Source organism: Eretmochelys imbricata, chromosome 1 (genome assembly GCF_965152235.1).
Source record: "Eretmochelys imbricata isolate rEreImb1 chromosome 1, rEreImb1.hap1, whole genome shotgun sequence".
Taxonomy (NCBI): domain Eukaryota; kingdom Metazoa; phylum Chordata; order Testudines; family Cheloniidae; genus Eretmochelys; species Eretmochelys imbricata.
In genome coordinates, this window is record NC_135572.1 from 304,698,192 (window position 1) to 304,710,834 (window position 12,643).

Sequence of the window (12,643 nt, forward strand, 5' to 3'; positions counted from 1 at the left end):
AGGCAATACAGTAGAGTTGATCGCAGATAGCTTATGAGTAACAGGAAATATACATCTTGTTTTCAAAAAGGTTATATCTGGTTGTTGTTTTGGTTGTTATCATTAGATCCATTTGTACCATCTTTTCTCAAATAGTTTATGTGTTAGACTAACAGTCAATAAATCACTGCATTTCTCTTAATGGTTTTATTCGGGTCAACCATATTTCTAGAGCTCATATTTATTCGAGTTGTTTCTGCAACCATAGTGATTAAATACATTTATTGGCTTCAGTCACAAGATTGAGCTTTTATCTCTATTTTGTTTATTTTTAATACAAAGATAGTAACTAAACATAAGCTGTTTGGAGAAAGGCCCTTGTTTTTTTATTTGATCTGTAAAGCAGCTAGCACATTTCTGAGTGACAGAAAATGAACATTTAATAATGCACAAATAACTTCTGTTTGGGACTCTCTATCAAGACATACTTACTGTCACCAAGAGATTAGGTTCCAAAAAAGCCCAGTAAGATTGGTATGATTTTAATGATATGTCTGTAGCATGCAAGTCAGTGAAGTGAACTGCAGGCTGCATCCAGCAATGCTAGGCTCCAGCTGAAAAGCCCTTGTGTGCCATGCCTTTTCCTTCTCTGAAAGCCAGGCCAAACGCTACAAAATGGCAAAACCCCTCTGTCACATTTTGCTAAGCAATTTCCATTCAGCTATGTTCTCTCACACATGGCAACTGAAAAAGTTAAACAAAATGCAGAATGTCTTTAGTTTAACCTAGCTTGTTTTGTTTTCCTGCATTCATTTATTTCAAAAGTAAAGCATATTATCCGCACGATCACTTCCCTGAATGTATGGATGAGTGTAATCCAGACATTGATTTATGCACTCACAACTAGCCCAGGAAAGGTCACAAAGGCGCAAAATGTGTTTGAATGTTGGAGTTTGCATTTGTGCCTGAGGTAGCTGAAAGCAGATAAAAGGGCATGTAGTTAACCAGCTCCCTGTTAACTGTGCTTCTGAGAAGGCTCATGTGTGATTAGCCCACCAGCTGAGTGATTGAAGATGCACTAACACAATTTGTTCCTGATATGCCAGGACGGGCGGATAAAGACCACTGATGCATAGGGGTAAATCTTCTCAGTTTTGGTCAACCACCACTTGCCTCACCCTTTTGGGGAATATTTTTGGGCAAATCTTCCTATCACACATGCAGAGAGCCTTATCCATAATGGAACTGCAGTTTTTAGTCGTTAAGCTTTTCAGTGCAGGAACTATAATGGCTTATGTCTTTGTACAGCACTTTACAAAATTTGGGTGCTATTGTAACAGAAAGTGATATAAGAATAATGTACAGCAGGGGCAAGAATTGGGAGCTCATGGAGGGTGTACCTCTTTGCATGTAAGGAAGCCAAGCCCAGCCCAGCTCCATGCAACACAGGGCACTGGGCATTTGAGGTTAGGCTAAAATGGGGAAGGGAAAGGAGGTAGCACCCAAGAATGGATTAAAGCAAGATCCAGGTAGCTGCAGATTTGTTGGGGGAGGACAGAGTTTTTAATCATATTGCATCCAAATCTGTTCATGGTTTAATTCACCAGTATCTGATAATGCATAGATAATTCGCCATTCCTTTATGGAGGAGGTGGGATTCCTCCCTCCCACCAATGAGTCACTCCCTAACATACAGCACTAGAGGCAGAATTCAGACCTATATGCTAATCATACACATTTTCCCTCATACACATTGGCTGTCCTCAGACACATTTTGGGGGATGGCAGGATCCTGGCAGAGCATGTAGGTTACTGTGAACTCCTCAAACACAGTTGATTCCAATTTTTTGCTGGAAATTAGAAAAACATTTGTGCTTAAATCAAAACACCTAGCTTTAATGATAGCTAGCTAGGCTCCCTGCAGCAGAGGAAGAAAAAGGTATCCAGGAAAATGCTTGAGTCAGAGCCAAATTTACTTCTCAATTTACACCTGTGCAACTCCACTGAAGCCAGTGGGATTACACAGGTGTAAAGGAGTCAAGAATCTAATTCCTAATGATTACCATACAATATGCGTATGAAACTGAGACTGCCCCTTGCTCTCCCCTGAAGGCTTTTGTTATTGTCTATTCTCTTTGCATACCTAAAGTGAATGTTACTCATTAAAAAGTTCCTTTCAGATAGAAATTCCCTTGCATTCCTCTCTCTCTCTAAAAATGACACACACATTTCAGAGAGAGTCAACATGAATAGTTTGGAGGAAGTTTTTAAGGTGAGCACTAAAAACAACCACTCTTCAGTGTGTGTGTGTGTGCAATGCAGTGCAGTGCATCGGTTCAGTGATGACATTTTCATGCTATCTCTTTTTGTGGATTCTGGAGTGACTGAAGTCCAAAGCGTGACACACATGCTCATGAGCATATCGGGCAGACAAAGTCATTGATGAGCCTCTTGATAGCTACTCTTCAGTATAGTGTTCAAAAGAAAAGTTACATGATTGCGGACAACTCTTATTTTCTACCACTGTTCCATTCTCGACACAATCTGTGACACATCAGTACTGTACATTCATATCCAACCTTCTCATAGTCTCTTCAGAATCTTTGCCACCAGAATAACCATACATTGCATTTACACACAGCTTCATATCTGCAGAACCCAAAGGGCTTTACAAGCATTTATAAATTAAGCCTCATAACTGCATTGGTAAGCAGTATTATCCCAGTTATACAGACTGGGCCATGGAAAAAGGAAGGTAAGAAAACTTGTCCAAGGTCACACAGAGAGTGTGTAGCAATGCTGGGCATAGAACATGATTTTCCTGACTCAGTATCCTGTGTGTCAGCAACTTCCTTCCTTTTACTATTATTGCTATTAATAAACACCTGTACTATAATAACACCCAAAATGCCCCTTTGTGCTGGGCACTGAACAAACACAGAGAAAGAGACAGTCCCTGCCCTACAGAGTTTGCAATCTAACAGTAAATAAGCCTTTGAATCCCTCATGCCACTGGAATTATCTTGCCCAACTTTGAATTTATTTTAACAATATATGATTGATTGGCTGGAAATTCTTATTCTCCCCATTTTGGGATCAATTGTGAACCCAAATGGAATCAAAGGAAGCATTGCCACTGACTTCAGTGGGTGCAGGATTGGACCTTTGGGGGCTGATGTTGTGAGGTGCTGAACATCTCCTGAGAGATACTGAGTAACCTCAACTCTCATTAAGATCTAGGGGAGTTGAGTGTACTCAGCACTTCAGAGGTTTGGACCCTAACAGATGTGGAAACAAACTGTGAAATTTTTTCTTGCCAATCAATCAAAATAAAATTAAAAAAAAAAAAAAATTTAACCAGTTATATGAAGGTAGCCTATTGTTCTGCTTCACATTTTTTACAAAATGTTAATGGCAAACGTAAATAAATCGGCACTGAGTGTTAGCTTTGGCTTTTGTGTATTTTTATCAGGTATTGTTTTGAAAGGTATTTAAAGGATAAAAATATTTTCCCCAATATCTGGTGAACACACCCAATTGAGAAAGACACTAATAGGACTGAGTGAGGGATGAGAGATACACACAGAACTGGACTGAACAAGACTGCATTTTAATGTCAAGTCAATACCAATTCCATTACAAACCAGTTCTACTCTAACACCAATATTACAATGTGCAGTACAGTCAGATTCAGTTCTGGTTGCCTTTATAGACTGATCATATGTCTCTTTGTAACTATGAAACAGTTTTAGAATTCCAGACACAAATGTAGCCTTCTGTAGGCTACTGATGATGTCATGCAAGCGTCAATAACGGCAGGATGTGGCTTTATTTTAAAACAGATTTTTATTTAGACAGTCTTTAATTTAACAGCAATAAAGTTCTTGATTTTCTAGTCTCCCCAGTTTTGTCTCAATAAGGACTGAAGGATTACGCAGTAAGTGACTCCAGGCAGTGAATTTATAGGGAAATTATTGTACATTTCAGGTAGTTAAAGTCATTAACATATGCCTTATTATAGTAGCAATAATCAGCCAGCAATGCACTGCCTGTCATGTCTCAATGCTTAGTTAATTTTCTGGAATGCACATACTGAGGAAAATAAATGCAAAAAAGGAGGAAATGGGGGAAAGAGTTACTCTGTAGTTTGTTTCCGCTAATACTGTCTTGGTAGCAGCTTTACATCTTACTAGGGGTTTTCTATATTGGCCAAAGCAAACCATGAAACTCACCTACAAATGAGAATTTCAAACCTGTTTGCATCAGAATCAATATCACAGCCAATCTACAAAAAAAACAACAACAACTATGGGTACAGTCTTCCACCCAGGGAAGCCAGTTACAAACTCCCATTGAACTGAATAGAAGTGGTTTGGGGCTCTATTTTTAGAGTTCAATAATTATTAGCCCATCTAACACTTTAGACTCTAGGAGTTAAAGAGCCTTACAAAGAGATAAAGAGTTTCCTCTAATTATCCCACTGTTAAGTACAGCTAATTCTAACTAAAGCAGGTAGAGAGCACTAAGGTCTCTCCTCAGACCCAGAACTGTAAATAAAAGCATAACTCATTTTGGTTCTTCATGGTGTGAATACTGTTTTGGGGCACAACCTCTGATCTACTCAATAAGCAAGGCCTTGGGATGCATTCTTATTTTTAATATAAAGCAATACACATGTCTGTATTCTGTAAATCAATATCTGCAACAAAGAAGGATTAGTTATAGATTATAAATTTGTCAGGAGTAATTATCCTTTATCGCATGCAGAACTGCATATGTCACACCTTATTGCAAAAAAGTCCTTTTCTTTATAATTACTTTTATTAACACTGCCTATCAAGATAAGTCACTTTTTAAAGGATTCAGAAATGTTAACCAATAAGAAGATGATTGCTAAGAATGTGTCTTATTATGTAAGGTTAATTTCTAGTCCTTCCAAGGAAAAGTGTCAAGTTTTTTTTTCTAGTAACTAAATTTGGGGGTTGATCTCAACTTTTTGCAATATTCTCTCAGAAGCTTGAAAAGAATTGACTTGATTCTCATTTCATTTGCCCCAGTTTTACACTGGTGTAACTCTGCTGAGTTCAATGGAGTTACTCCTTGTTTACATTGATATAAGTGGGATCAGAACCAGGTCCAATACTTCTTTCCTTGCCAGTTCTGTTCTTTTTCGTTTGTCAAACATTGATTTGTAATTCTGTTTTTTTAATGAAACATGAGTCAAGAAGCTCAACACTTATTTATTTGTTTGTGTGCCAGCATCACTGATGATGTAATATTCTCAGCACAACTTTGGAATAGGGACCCTGATCCTGGAAATCTTTACTTATGTTGGTAGTGCTTACTCTTGCAAGCAGTTCATTTAACTCAATGGGCTACGAATGTTCAGGATGTAGCCCACAACTAATTAACTTTTGCTCCACTGACAACTTTCTTTGCTGCAGCATATCACTGGAGCATAATATAGAAAAATAATGCAGTAACTGCCAATTTTATGTAACTACATGTTTCAATGTAAAACAAAAAAAATTTGAAATCGCAAATAACGCAAAATGTAGTGTTGGCAAAAATTTACAAACAAAATTGTAAATTTTGCACAGCTCTACAGAACAGGCCTCAACGGCAGCAAGATATACTTCAAAGGAGTACAAGTTGCTAGGGAAGGCAAATCTCTATCATCGCGGAAGCTACAGAAGATTGTTAGTGTAACTGAGGAAATACAAGTACACTTTGTGACTAAAAGCACCCTAGTATTCACCCTACACACCATTGTAATAATCTTTGTACAAAATATGCATTGTGAGGTATCATTTGAAAACCAATAACTCGCTTGTCAATAATATCATGGTGCAATGTATGTAGCAACATTATAGGTAAAGTTATGATGTCCCCCTGTATGATGTTCAAAACCACATAGCTCTACCTAGGAGAAGTTGTTAAACAGGCCTATCCCAAACAAAGGATTGTGCATTACCTCAATTTACATATAAACAGTAAATAGGGCCAGCAAGACAGCACGTGTAGGAGATGGCAGGAGACCGAGCAATTTGCATTTCAGCAAACACAGGCTGGGGAGAAAGAACATGGAGCTTCCTTCACCCCGAGATTCCATGTTGCCTTCATCCCTGTTTGAATAAACTTGGCTTTGAAGGGTAACCGTCAGAAGAATCCACTACAAAGATTCACTGGATTATAAAAGAAAGGGGTAGAGTACCCCAAGGTGTCTCTCTTTCATTTAAGAAAACAAAGGCACCAGCACCTTTGGGCCTCTGGAGAGATCCTGACCAAGGAAAGAGTCAGTCACCATCTTGCTGGAAGACTGTGTGTCAGAAAGGCTATCTTGAACAAAGCCTTGAATCAAAACTTGCTAGATCAAGTTTTAGACTTTTAGATGCACGTTTCCGCTTTTATTTGCTTGTAACTATTTCTAACTTTATCTCATATATTTGAATTAATTTAAAATCCTATCTTCTTCTGTTAAACTTGTTTTTATCTTTAATCTAAACCAATCCAGTGCTGTATTTAAACAGAACTGTTTGGTAACTCCAGTTAAAATAACAACCTTTTTAATATTAACTCTTTACAGGGGCATCAAACCTTAATATCTGAACTGTCCAGGAGAGGGCTGGACTTTTCAGAACACGTTTTAGAAAATCCAGGACTGGGAATGTATTGGGGTCACCTTGTAAGTAGTAACCAAGGCTGATGGAAGCCAGAGTGTGGCTGGTAAGTTGCTGGGAAGCTGCTGGAGTCAGAGCTGCTGAATCAGGACTATCTAGTACTGAGGGTACCCTCGGATACTGAGGGTGTGACCTGCATGCTGGTAGGCTGGTTGTTAGCAGCCCAGATTGGGAGTTATGATGGCAAAGCACTGTGAGGCACCCAAGATTTTGGGGCAGATGGTGACACGACCCCTCATTGGTCTGGATTGCACCCCAGAATGTGACACTCTTATCCATACATGTGATTCAAACCCAGTATCACTGAATTCTTCCGACAGCTTTTCCCAGATTCCAAGGCCAGAAGGGACCATGCTGATCATCTACTCTGTGCTCCTGAATAACACAGGCCTTAGAATTTCACCAACTGGTTCCTGCAACCAGCTCATAACTGCTAGGAAAGATAGAGAATATCTTTTACAGAAACACCCACAGTCTTGATTTAAAGACATTACGTGATGGAAAATACACCACATCCTTAAGTAAGGTTGGCACTTCTGGTTAGCAGCCCAAGCTAACAGATCAACATTCCTAAATGTAAAGTATTCTACTAGACCTGGTATGCAGGAGCAATGTCCTCTGGAAGCAGGCATCCTGAAACTGTGAGGGGAACTTTAACAGTGTTGAACCAAATAGAATATAAATCTGTTTACAAAACTACTTGAAAGTCTAATTAACCTCAGTGAATTGGGACTTTCTTTGGGATATTGGTCACATAGTCTTTGAGAACAGTTTGCTTTCTTTTGTGACCATACAGCATTTATTATAGATTTTATTGATGTTTCCACGCATATCTTTCCTATAAATTTGAGTAGTTTATCTCTTTAAAACAATGCTTATTAAGTGACAGATTTTGAGTCCTTTACTCACACTGGTGAACAGTTACTCACACAAATAGTTCACCATTGGAGTCATATTGGAGAACAGGGCTCACAGTCTGGCTCTAAATTGGTAGGTAAGTAAGATTCTTAATCTAGCTTGAAAAAAAGGTAAAACTGTTTATTCCTTTTTTTAAATAAAATTTCAAGGTCACTTCTACTCCTGCCACTCTCATTAATGCCAACTTGACAGGAAATTAGTCTATAACAGGTGAACTATTAGGTGTATTGCAATTCTGAGCCATATCATCTGGGAGAAAGTATTTAAAGAGAAAAAAGTGAATAATAATTGGGAACTGTTTAAGAACATTTTACTAGATACCAAAAAGCCACAGCCCAACAATCAAGAAAGAAGGCTACACTGGTTAGAGGGGAAGAAAAGCTGCTATGATAGATAGATTAGATTATAAAGCATGGAAAAAGGAGATGTTGATAGCAGTGAATATAAATTAAAAACTAGAAAGTATAGAAAATTGATAAGGGAAGCAAAAGGACACAAGGAGCCCCCTAAAGCCAGCAAAGTTAAGGACAACAAGGATTTTTTTTAGTTAAATCAGGAACAAAAGGAACCTTTTCAATGGTATTGGTGCAGAAATACAGAAGTGTTCAGTAAATATTTCTGTTCTACATTTGGGGAAAAGCCAAATGATTTAGTCATATCAGATGATGATGATGATCAGAAACTAAGGAGGATGTTAAACAGCAAATAATAAAGGTAGACATTTTAAATCACTGGGTCCAAATAACTAGCATCCAAGAGTTTTGAAAGAGCTGGGCAAGGACCTCTCTGGATTATTAACATTGATATTTAATAAGTCTAGGAAAACTGCAGAAGTTCTACAGGACTGAAAGAAAACTGATGATTTGACAATATTTTAAAAGGGTAAATGTGATGACCAAAGTAATTATATGCCTGTCAGCCTAACATCGATCTCAGGCAAAATAATGGACCAGCTGATTAAGTCACGTTTCAATTAATTCAGAATTAAAGGATGCTAATATAATTAATGCTAATCAACATGTGTTTATAGAAAATAGTTTTTTTCAAAATAATTTGATATAATTTTTCATGAGATTACAAGTTTGGTTGATAAAGATAATGTTGATATAATATACTTAGACATCTGTAAGGTATCTGAGTTAGTACTGCATGACATTTTATTAAGAAACTAGAATGATATAAAATCAACATGGCATGCATAAATGGACTAAAAGCTGGCTAACTGAGAGGTCTCAAAATGTAATTCTCAACAGGGAATCATCAATGAGCAGGTGTATTTCAATAGGGTTTCACAGGAATCTCTTCTGGGCCCTATGATGTTTAATATTTTTATCAATGACATGGGGGAAAAAACATAAAATCATTACTGATCTAATGTGTAGATGACAAAGATTGGAAGAGGGGTAAATAATAAGGATTGCTTGGTAAACTTGACAAAAGCAAACAATATGTGTTTCAATACAGCCAAATATAAGGTCAGACATCAAGGAATAAAGAATGTAGGCCATACTTACAGGACAGGGGTTTCTATCCTGGGAAGTAGTGACTCTGAAAAAGACTTGGGTGTCATGGAGAACAGTCAGCTGAACATGAGCTCTCAGTCCAATGCCGTGGCTCAAAGAGCTATTGTGATACTTGTATGTATAAACAGGAGACTATTAATTAGGAGTAGGGAGGTTACATTGCCTTTGTATTTGGCACTAGTGTACCTGCTATTGGAATATGGCGTCCAGTTCTAGTATACACATGCCAAGAAGGATGTTGAAATATTGGAGAGGGTTCAGAGAAGAGCAACACAACTGACTGTAGGATTGGAAAACATGCCTTACAGTGAGGGATTCAAGGAGCTCAATCTATTTAGCTTATCAAAGAGAAGGTTAAGAGTTTCTAAGTAACTACATGGGGAACAAAAATTTGATAAGAATAGTCTTCAGTCTAGCAGACGAAAATATAGCAAGATCCAGTGGCTGGAAGTTGAAGCTAGACAAATTCAGACTAAAAATAAGGTGCAAAATTTTAACAGTAATTAACCACTGGAACAACTTACCAAGGGTTGGGGTGCCTTCTCTGAGGGGCTCGAAATTTTAAAATAAAGATTAGATGTTTTTCTACAAATATGCTCTAGTTTAACCACAGCTATTGGATTTGAAGCAGGAATTAATTCAAGGAAGTCCTATGGACTGTTTTACACAGGAGATCAGACAAGATGATCATAATGGTCCCCTCTGCATTAAAATCTATGAATGAATCTATGGGCCTGTCTACACTGCTTTGCAATTTTGACTGGGGGCGTGAATAGCAATGCGCACCAAAGTACTGTGCTGTAACTCCCCCATGTGGACATTGCGGGTGTGAACTAAAAGGTTCCTACTTCTCATTAATGTAGTTCTCTTCAAATAGGATTACGTTAATATGAAGTAGGAACCTTTTAGTTCACACCTGCAGTGTCCACATGGGGGAATTTCAGCACAACATGTTAGTGCGCATTACAATTCACATCCCTGCAGTCCGAACTGTAGAGCAGCGTAGACATGCTGTATGAAGCTATTGCTTTAAAAAATCCCACTAGTTAAAACAACATGTATTTTCATCTTCAGGATAGTCCTCATTAGTTGCACATCAGGACCTAGACTGGTTGACGGTGGCTCTTTAAGAGTAAACATCCACAGGAAAATAAATGTAACACTCAGTAAATGTTCTCTTTGAAATAAGTGAAGTTTTGTCTGAACAAAGAGTACTGAATAAGTCCTTTGTCATTAATAGAGCCATTTAGAATTGGTCCACATTAGAAAAGGTGCAGCAGTTTAACTACATTTATTTTAATTGATCTAATCTAATGTATATGTCCTTTAAACTGGTTTAATCCTTCTTAAATCAGTTACGCTTATGTGACAGCTGCCATCTTGACTAACACTGAGGATGGAAGTGGAGACCTCCAGAACTAAAAGCACAAGCTTCTCTGGCTTGACCTAAAGAACCAGACTTAACAGACTCACATCCTCTGTTGACAGGGTCTGTGAATCGAACACAGAAAAGGATGTGTAATACATACTGATCTGCAGTTTACACTTGCATCTGTAAATTACTGAATTAAGTTAAACTGACATAAAATAAGGTTAAATCCATCCATATTAGAAATTTACACTGAGTAAACTACATCAAGTTAAAGTTGATCTAGTTAAACCGGTGCTAGGTTTTTAATGTAGATAAGCCCTCACGTGTTCTTCCACAGCTTCCTGAGGATAAACAAAGCAAATACAAAGAATGAACTTACTAATATGGTACGTAGTGCACGTTGCTACAATGTTTATTTATCATTTCTGTTTTATAGATTCTATATGTGGTCTGGGTAATAAAACCATGTTAAGCCATATGTTCATCATGGCCATGTTCTTTTACTAATTTAGGCCAACACATTTTGTTTTATAGCTGATCTTTTCACATTATTAACAAATACTGTAAAAACCTATATACCCTGCTTTTGAATAGCTGTGAGAACATACTGCATTCTATACATCCTGCAATGAACAGAGAGGAATACCATTTAATGAGATTCAGTCCAAGCACTTTCTGAAAACTTAATTTAGCCATAACATTCTCCAATAAATTTATATATTAGCACCTTATTGATGCACTGTCTTAAGGTTATGTTGCACAATTGAAAACTTACTTTCCATTTTCTGCCCAAGACCAGGTTCTGGGGACCAAGGAAGTGGCTCAGGAGTACTTGACTTAGTCAAATCCTGCAAAGGCTTAATCACTGTTGCATAACCCAAAATCCACTGTCTACAGTACCCAGTCATGCCAAGACAAGTTCGCATTTGAGAAACAGTACCAGGCCTAGCCACATTTAAAATGGCTGAAATACGAGAATCTGATAAATGGCGAGTGCCAGGTGAAGTATCATGACCAAGATAATGAACTCTAGATTGACACAGCTGGAGTTTGTCCTGGGATGCCTTGTGACCCTTAGCAGCTAGAGCAGTCAAAAAAACCAAAGGATCAACTTTACAGGATTCAAAGGAAGGGGAAGCCAACAAAAAATCATCTACATATTGTATAAGCACAGATTTGCCTGGAAAGATCACATCATCCAGATCTTTCTTTAAGATCTGGGAAAACAGGGATGGAGACTCAGTATACCCTTGAGGTAGGCGGGTCCAGGAAAGTACTGAAATAAAACATTTGGCTTTGCAGTTGCAAACTTATCAATATAGAGGCCGTGGGGCACGGAGGGGAGGGCGAGGATGAGCTTGGGGAAGAGAGAAAGGTCCCTCATATTCTGCCCCGCTAGGGAATACTGAATGCCACTGTTGTGGCCAAGAGGGACACTGGAGAAACGAATGCCCAAACCGACCATCTCGGAATCTTCCACCCCCTTTCCCAAATCCTGAAGCGCTGGCCTTTCCCCCACCAAACAGTTCTTATTAGGACAGCCTGAGGGAATGTAACTGCATCATGAATCCTTTAATTCCTATTAAATCAAGAAGGCCCATATGTAAATTGTAAAATTGCAGGACAATCTGTTGCTTGTCTTGTGAATCTTTGTTCAGCTTTTTTTCCCCTTCCCATTCACCCTGCAGTCCACCGGGCTTGCGTTACAGACAGCCCCGATCACGAGTCTTTTGGCTTCGCAGGGTGCTCTGGGCGTCTTCCGGTGACCCTCATTCACACTGATTCACACACACATACACCAAGGCCTCAATTCCCGCGTACCACGATGCAGCTTTTACCTTATGTCCGGACTTAATACAACCTTTCCCTTATGTGAGACGGTAACAACCCCTCAGTACCGGTCCATTAACCTTATTGGGGATGGCAAAACTAAGTCCCTAGCACCACATCAAACTAACCTTAATGGGGGCGGCAAAACAGTTCCCCAGCACCACTCTGTATCTGATCTTGCTGCACAATCAATAAGTTCGGATGGCGTGAGCCCAAAAGGGACAGATGGCCTCACGGCCAGTCCTCCTCCGATACCCCAGTAGAGATTTCAAAAGGTCTCTTACCTCCATTGTGGCGTCTTGGGGTTCGAAGGGGAACGGTCCGTAGCAGCTGCCGTTGTC